The sequence below is a fragment of the Oncorhynchus tshawytscha genome, linkage group LG29 (assembly GCF_018296145.1).
Source record: "Oncorhynchus tshawytscha isolate Ot180627B linkage group LG29, Otsh_v2.0, whole genome shotgun sequence".
NCBI lineage: Eukaryota > Metazoa > Chordata > Actinopteri > Salmoniformes > Salmonidae > Oncorhynchus > Oncorhynchus tshawytscha.
The window spans coordinates 9,637,031-9,645,938 of NC_056457.1; the positions used below are offsets into that span (position 1 = coordinate 9,637,031).

Consider the following 8,908-nt stretch of genomic DNA (forward strand, 5'->3'; position numbering starts at 1 on the left):
TTTACAAAAAATACATTGTCCACCACCCTTTGTCTTACCAGATGCCGCTGTTCTATACCGCCAATGCAGCGTATAACCAGCCAGATGTATGTTGATAGTGTCGTCGTTCAGCCACGTCTCCGTGAAGCATAAGATATTACACTTTTGAATGTCCCGTTGGTAGTTTAATCTTCTCCATAGGTCATCTATTTTATTGTCCAACGATTGAAGGCTTGCTAGCAGAATGGAAGGAAGTGAGGGTTTATTCGATCGCCTAAGAATTCTCAGAATACAGCCCGTTCTCCGGCCCTTTTTTCTCCACCTCCTCTTCACGCAAATCCTGGGAGATCAAGGCATGTTCCCAAGAAAGCAATGTATCGAAAGCAGTATATCGTTCACGTCGGCCTCGTCAGACTCGTTGAAGGAAACAAAGACGCAATAATTGCAGTAATCTCAGTCCTGATGTCCAGAAGTTCTTTCAGATCATAAGAGACGGTAGCGTCAACATTATGTACAAAATAAGTACAAAAAATAGGTTACAAACAACGCAAAAAAAAACAAAAAAAACATAATCGGTTGGGGGCACGTAAAACATCTGCCTTCTCCTCCGGCGCCCTCTTATATATCTGAATATGGTAATCCAATATGACCTTTACCAGAATTAAAAGCTGTTTTTGCATTTTTCTAATCTCAAAGGTAGTGATTAGGATAGTTTTGATGCCGAAAATGTTGATTATCTTAATCCCACAGGAAATGGTGGATTCAGGATGGATTTAAAAGAGGTGAAAGGCACTACAATGAATATATTTCAATGTAACTAACTAAAAACTAAATTGACCACATAATAGGTATGTGGTCAGTTGGTAAATGTCTCTTTTTAATCTAGGTACCTTTATCCATGTAGGTAACTCATCTCTGTGTCCCTATGACAGTGTAGAAGTAGTACCATAACCAGTCCAGGAAACTGGCCCAAAAAACAGGTAGAGATCTGATCATGGAATCAAAAAATAAATAATAGCATTACAGAATCCAGATTATAACTAGATTTTATTTTTTAAACTGGTCCCTGACAATACTTACCTTGAGAGACTCCACAGCCTGTTGGAGCTCCTTCAGCTCCTTCTCTCTCTCCTGATTCTCTCTGTTGAGATTCTGCTGACTCATCCCCAGCTGACCTCTATGGAGAACACTGTTCATTGAGCTATCAAGGTTTATTTGTCCAGTAGTGCAATAGTAGTATTATGATTTAGTAAGAATTATATTGTAATAGAAGCCTTTGCAAAATGATATATCTATGATTTTAGTTGAAATATTATGTTTGTTTACAGTACTCATATCATATAGCTTAATTTGAATTTGACTATGGTGTATAACAGAAAATTACGATACATTTAGAGATAATTTTTCATGAAACTAATTATACATGTTTATATATATATATATATATATATATATATATATATATATATATATATATATATATATATATATATATATATATATATATATATCCATATATTCAAACAGCTTTCCTACTGTATATTTCATTATTTGTTCATCAGAGTCACCAACAAGTTATTCTGGTCTAACCTGTTTCTCGGTCCTCTCCGCTGCAGCTGACACTGTATCATGGCCTTTATGATCATCCACCATACACAGATAACAGATACAATTCTGATCGGTACGACAGTAAATCTTCAGCAGTTCGTCATGACGGGAGCAGATGTTCTCCTGTAGCTGTGTGGAGGCTTTGACCAGCTTGTGCTTCTTTAGTCCAGGGACACTATAGTGAGGCTGGAGGTGAGTCTTGCAGGAAGACACCAGACACACCAGACAGGACATGAGGGCTTTCTGCTTTCTGGTCCCAGTGCAGAAATCACATGCCACATCTCCAGGTCCAGCATAGCACAGATCAGGGGGATCAGCCTGAAGTCCTGTCTTCTTTCAGTTTCTCCACCACTTCAGTCAATATGGTGTTTTTCATCAGAGCAGGCCTTGGAGTGAAGGTCTGTCTGCACTGAGGACAGCTGTAGATCCCCTTCAGATCATCCTGATCCCAGCAGCCTCAATACAGCTCCTACAGTAACTGTGTCACAGGGAATAGCTGACGGGCTCCTTCAGTAGATCCAGACAGACAGAACAACAGAACTGGTCCTGGTCCAGCAGAACTGCCTGCTGAGCCATTTGGACGGTTGTTGCTCACTTTCACACGGACAAACGGCACCGAGACTAGATAAGTTTTGTTTCCCAGAAGAAAGTTTGTGGGAGGGGAGGGACTTCCTGGTTCTGCCAGAAGGTGGGGTTAGTTAGCGGGAGGAGATAGAAGAATGTCGTTCGATGCAATAATTAATATCCTGTTGTCTCGGCTGGTTTACAGGTCTACGCTGCTTTGTGACATATACTTCTGCAGCCTGGGTTGGAATCCAGCCCACTGCTATTTCAACACACTTTCCTCCAGAGCCATATGTTTAGAGAGGTAACAATTATTCTCAGGGGGTTGCTACAGTAACATGCATTGTGATCCTGGACTAAACATGAGGGCTTTCTGGTCGAAGCCTGAAGTCCTGTTTGCTATATATTATCCAGATATAAATGTATACTTGATATTGAAACATAATGTAAAGTGAATGATTGATATACCTCTGTGTCCAGAATTCATTGTATACTATTATGGGTATGAATATTATGGGTAGCCGATATACAATGAACCATTAAAAGGTACATTGTGTTCCTAGACCAAATGTGTTATTTTTCTGATGTCAACATTACAGTTCACTAGATAAACTAAAGGGTACTAATGCAGGATGAGAAATAATGAAAACCATCACTATTTCAATGTCCGTTTCTGGAGTCGTTATTCAAAATGAGAGGCAAATAGAGCAGTCTATTTTATTTATTTAACTAGGCAAGTCAGTTAAGAACAAATTCTTATTTTCAATGACAGCCTGGGAACAGGGGTTAACTGCCTGTTCAGGGGCAGAATGACAGGATTTTATCTTGTCAGCTCAGGGGTTTGAACTTGCAACCTTCTGGTTACGAGTTCAACGCTCTAACCACTAGGCTACCCTGCCGCCCTATGAATATAACATGTTTCTATACCTTTAAAAATACTGCGATTGTAAGAAGGGACAGATTAGATGCTATTTTGAGCTATTTAAAAGTTTAGTTCAATGTCCACATGCAAATATGCTTTTGATATGATGAATCAATGTGCATTGGCCATAGCCTGACCAATCACAGTCTCTCTTAAAATGTACAGCTATGGAAACAGAACAGGACAAATGCCACGTCTTATTAAAAACTCAGACCATGTTGTTTGGTTGTTTGTATAAAGTGCAGTAGACTGTCTTTCTCGGTTAACTTTAATGTAAAATATTTCAAAGAATGAATCCAAAGTGAAGTCTTCGCTGGCAAAATCAAATCAAATGACTCCACGTTTTTTGATTGACAGTACCTCTGCCCTCAGTAACCACCAAAATAAACTAGACTTCTGTGTTTTTGTTTTTTTGTTTTTGTTTTTTATGTTCTAAACTACTTGAGTGACAATGCAATTAAATAACCTTATATTTAGCAAGCAGTGTATGCGTGTGTGTGCCTGTGAGTTGGGTGTATGTGTGGTGAGATATGTGTGTGTGTGTGTGTGTGTGTGTGTGTGTGTGTGTGTGTGTGTGTGTGTGTGTGTGTGTGTGTGTGTGTGTGTGTGTGTGTGCGTGGGCCGGGCTGTGGCTCACCCCTGACACTATTCACCTAGTGTCAGGTAGACACGGCCCTCTGACACACACACACACAAAAAAAAAATGATATGAGTTTACTCCATTTTATTTCATTCATGATCATTAAGTAAAATATAAGGAGCCCTCAATACAGCTCCTACAGTAACTGTGTCCACAGGGAATAGTGACTGGCTCCTTCAGTAGATCCAGACAGACAGAACAAGAGAACTGGTCCTGGTCCAGCAGAATTCCCTGTTGAGCCATTTGGACGGTTGTTGCTCACTTTCACATAGACAAACACCACGACTAATAAGTTTCGTTTTCTCAGAAGAGAGTTTGTGGGAGGGGGAGGGACTTCCTGGTTCTGCCAGAAGGTGGGGTTAGTTAGCGGGAGGGATATAGAGGAATGTCGTCCGATGCAATAATGAATATCCTGTTGTCTCGGCTGGTTCACAGGTCTACGCTGCTTTGTGACATATACTTCTGCAGCCTGGGTTGGAATCCAGCCCACTGCTATTTCAACACACTTTCCTCCAGAGCCATATGTTTAGAGAGGTAACAATTATTCTCAGGGGTTGCTACAGTAACATGCATTGTGATCCTGGACTAAACATGAGGGCTTTCTGGTCGAAGCCTGAAGTCCTATTTACTACATATTATCCAGATATAAATGTATACTGGATATTGAAACATAATGTAAAGTGAATGATTGATATACCTCTGTGTCCAGAATTCATTGTATACTATTATGGGTATGAATATTATGGGTAGCCGATATACAATGAACCATTAAAAGGTACATTGTGTTCCTAGACCAAATGTGTTATTATTCTGATGTCAACATTACAGTTCATTAGATAAACTAAAGGGTACTAATGCAGGATGAGAAATAATGAAAACCATCACTATTTCAATGTCTGTTTTCTGGAGTCGTTATTCAAAATGAGAGGCAGATAGAGCGGTCTATGAATGTAGCATGTTTCTATACCTTTTCAAAATACTGCAATTGTAAGAAGGGACAGATTAGATGATATTTTGAGAAAAAAAAAAAAAAAAAAAAAACTTTCTCGGTTAACTTTAAAATAAAGGATTTCAAAGAATGAATCCAAAGTGAAGTCTTCTAGCTCGCTTATATTTTACTTAATGATCATGAATGAAATAAAATGGAGTAAACATTCACCTAGTGTCAGGGTAGACACGGCCCCCTGACACATACACACACACACACACACACACACACGTACCTCACCACACATGCACCCCACTCGCAGGCACACACACGCATACACACTGCTGCTAAATATAAGGTTATTTAATTGCATTGTCACTCAAGTAGTTTAGAACATAAAACTTAAGGACAAAAACACAGAAGTCTAGTTTATTTTGGTGGTTTACTGAGAGGCAGAGGTACTGTCAATCAAAAACGTGGAATCATTTGATTTGATTTTTGCCATATCACCATCTGCTGGGTAACTGATTGAGTAGTGATTGTTTTGCACCAGATTGATATACAATATATAGGCCTAGATATATTTGAGGACATTCAACAGATTCAAATTCAAGGATCAATAGGTAAATAATAACACAACTCATTGAACGAGATACAATACAGCGGTTGTTATTCAGAAGGTACATCAAAGTGATAATACATCAATATGAATGTATAAGATTGTTGTACATACCAGACTAAAAGAGCATTAACCATCCCTCTAATATGGGGAACTCTACAGTTTACACAGCTCAGCAGAATCATTTTTGTACCAAACACATAACCCGGGATAGAGGGGTTTAGTGAACGTGGTTTCAATCTGTGGAGGAGGGTCATTGTGTCAGAGATGCTGTAGAAGGACATAGTACCTGCCTTGTGATCCAGGTACACTCCTACTCTGGAGGACTGAGGGCCTGATACTTTAGTCTCAACATTATTGTATCTGAAACGATAACCATTACTAGAGCACTCTAAACCCCAAGACTTGTCATTGTATCCAAATCTAGAATCATTGCTCATTCCTATTCTACTCATGTCTTTAAATGAGACTGCTATAAAAACAGTCCCATGATGAAACTCCACCTCCCAGTAACAGCGTCCAGACAGACCTTTCTACAAAGGACCTGCCACCAACCAGTGAATCTGTCTGGATGGTCAGGATTCGGATCGTTAACAGCCTTAACAACTGTCACCTTTCTGTTTCCCTCAGACAGAGAGAGGGATTTCTGTGCTGTGTTTGGGTCCAGTGTGAGCTGACAGGAATCTGGGAGAAGAGCAGAGCAGAGACCAATGAGGGGAGTTAGAACACTAAGTTAAGGCCCATACTGTACTGTATCTACCCTGTCTTTGATTACAGCAGAGCAGAGATCAACGAGAGCTGTATCTACTATTGAAATATCACAAGGTTTGTGAATAGTGTCAGAAAATAAAAGACTGTTAGTTACTTGATGAAGAAACTCACATTGTAAGAATTGTTCTCTAGTCTTGGGCTCTGGAGGCAGTAAGATATCCACTGAATTTACTACAGAAACAGACATTCACAGAGAGAGAGAGAATATTAGCAGCATACCATATTGCACATGTATAAAGTGATGACTATGGGACCTCTGATTGGTCTAAACTATGTGTTCTTACACTATGTATTGTGTTAGTATTATTGTCAGCTCACCTGTGGTGGAGATCTTGGTCCATTCTCCTTTAAGGATGCCTTCTAGTCTCTCTCTGACATCAGAAACAGTCTTATTGACATCTACAAAGTACTGAGGATGGATAACGATGCTGGGTAAGTCTGAAGAGACACTGGGACTGGAGATGGACTGATAACTCTGTAGAGAGACAGAGATGAAGAGTGTGGGAGAGAGAGACAGAGCGAGAGTAGATAATTGACAATGTTTTTGTGATTAAATATTTTTTATATATGTCAGGTAACATGAATACTGATATAGAGAATGAAGTATAATTGATCCAATGGACAGTTTCACAAGTACATTTCTGTATCTCCTGAGAGACTGATAACTCTGTAGAGACAGAGAGAATGTGAGAGAGAGACAGTGAGAGAGAGCGAAAGAAGAGAGAGAAAGAGAGCAGATGACTGACACAATGTATTTTGTGATCATATGTTTTTTTAACGGATGTCAGAAAACATGAATACTGATATAACGAATAGAGTATAACTCACAAAATGTACAGTTTCACAAGAAGTTCATTTCTGTATCACCTGTATCAAGGCAGTTTAGTTACCTGGAGGAAATGGATGTGATCCTCTGTGTGTGAGAGCTGCTCCAGCTCAGCGTTTCTCCTCCTCAGCTCAGCTATCTCCTGCTCCAGTTGCTCCAGGAGTCCATCAGCTTGACTCACTTGAGCCTTCTCCTGGTCTCTGATCAACTCCTTCAACTCAGAGCGCCTTCTCTCAATGGGAGTGGATCAGCTCAGTAAAGATCCTATCACTGTCCTCCACTGCTGCCTGTGCAGAGTGCTATTCAGACAAAAGAGAGAAGAGAAGATAAAAGTGGGGAATCCCTGTTCTTTGCATACAATGCAAATAGTCTGGGTAGGCATTTGAATAGTGATCCGACATTGTCGGTGATCAGACCTACCACTGTTGTGTCGTCGGCAAACTTAATGATGGTGTTGGAGTCGTGCTTGGCCATGCAGTCATGGGTGAACTGTGAGTACTGAGGGGACTGAGCATACACCCCGAGGGTCCCCTGTGTTGAGGATCAGCGTGGCAGATGTGTTGTTACATTACCCTTACCACCAGGGGGCGATACGTCAGGAAGTCCGGGATCCAGTTGCAGAAGGAGGTTTTGTCCCGGGTCCTTAGCTTAGTAATGAGATTTGAGGGCACTGTGGTGTTGAACACTAAGCTGTAGTCAATGAATAGCATTCTCACGTAGGTGTTCCTTTTGTCCAGGTGGGAAAAAGGCAGTGGAGTGCACAGAGACTCATCATCTGTGGATCTGTTGGGGCGATATGCAAATTGGAGTGGGTCTAGGTTTCTGGGATAATGGTGTTGATGTGAGCATGACCAGCCTTTCGAAGAACTTCACGGCTACAGATGTGAGGACTGCAGGTCAGTATTCATTTAGGCAGGTTACCTTAGTATTCTTGGGCACAGGCACTATGGTGGTCTATTTAAACATGTTGGTATTACAGACTGATAGGGAGAGGTTGAAAATGTCAGTGAAGACACTTCTGCCAGTTGGTTAGCCATGCTCAAGTACACGTCCTCGTGTAATCCATCTGGCCCTGCGGCCTTGTGAATGTTGACCTGTTTAAAGGTCTTACTCACATAGGCTGCAGAGAGCGTGATCACACAGTCTTCCAGAACAGCTGGTGCTCTCATGCATGTTTCAGTGTTATTTGCCTCAAAGCGAGCATAGAAGTAGTTTAGCTCATCTGGTTGGCTCGTGTCACTGGGCAGCTCTCGGCTGTGCTTCCCTTTGTAGTCTGTAATGGTTTGCAAGACCTGCCACATCTGGTGAGTGTTAGATCCGGTGTAGTACGATTCGATCTTAGTCCTGTATTAATTAACGCTTTGCCTGTTTGATGGTTTGTCGGAGGGCATAGAGGGATATCTTATAAGCTTGCGGGTTAGAGTCTCGCTGCTTGAAAGCGGCAGCTCTATCCTTTAGCTCAGTGCCGATGTTGCCTGTAATCCATGGCTTCTGGTTGGGGTATGTACATACGGTCACTGTGGGACGACGTCATCGATTCACTTATTGATGAAGCCAATGACTGATGTCATGTACTCCTCAATGCCATCAGAGGAATCCTCGAAAATTTTCCAGTCTTTGCTAGCAAAACAGACCTGGTAGCTTAGCTACTTTTATTGATCTTGTCACTGGTGCTTTCTACTTTAATTATGGTCAGATGGAGGGCGAGCTTTGTATTCGTCTTTGTGTCTGGAGTACAGGTGGTCACGTTTTTTTCACCCTCTGGTTGTACTTTTAACATGCTGAAAGAAATTTGGTCAAACGGATTTAAGTTTCCCTGCTTTAAAGTCCCCCGGCTGCCAGTGCACCACCTCTGGGTGAGCTGTCTTCTACACCTCATTCAATGCTGTCTAAGTGCCAGCCTCTGACTGTGGTGGTATGTATAAACAGCTATGAAAAATTCAGATGAAAACTCTCTAGGTAGGTAGTGTGGTCTACAGTTTATCATGAGATAATCTACCTCAGGTGAGCAATAGCTCAAGACTTCCTTAGATATCGTGCACCAGCTGTTA

The 8,908-nt window shown here is 41.1% G+C and overlaps 1 protein-coding gene and 1 long non-coding RNA gene across 5 annotated transcripts in view; both read right to left on the reverse strand.

Moving 5' to 3' along the window:
• Window positions 1–8,908, reverse strand: part of plxdc2b (plexin domain containing 2b) — a 169,961-nt gene that overhangs the window by 122,322 nt on the left and 38,731 nt on the right. The window lies entirely within an intron of this gene.
• LOC121841339 lies at window positions 5,295–7,113 on the reverse strand. Its single transcript, XR_006080312.1, has 4 exons — window positions 6,922–7,113; window positions 6,350–6,506; window positions 6,143–6,202; window positions 5,295–5,944 (listed from the first exon to the last, which is right to left on the reverse strand). It is a non-coding gene; the product is annotated as an uncharacterized LOC121841339 (long non-coding RNA).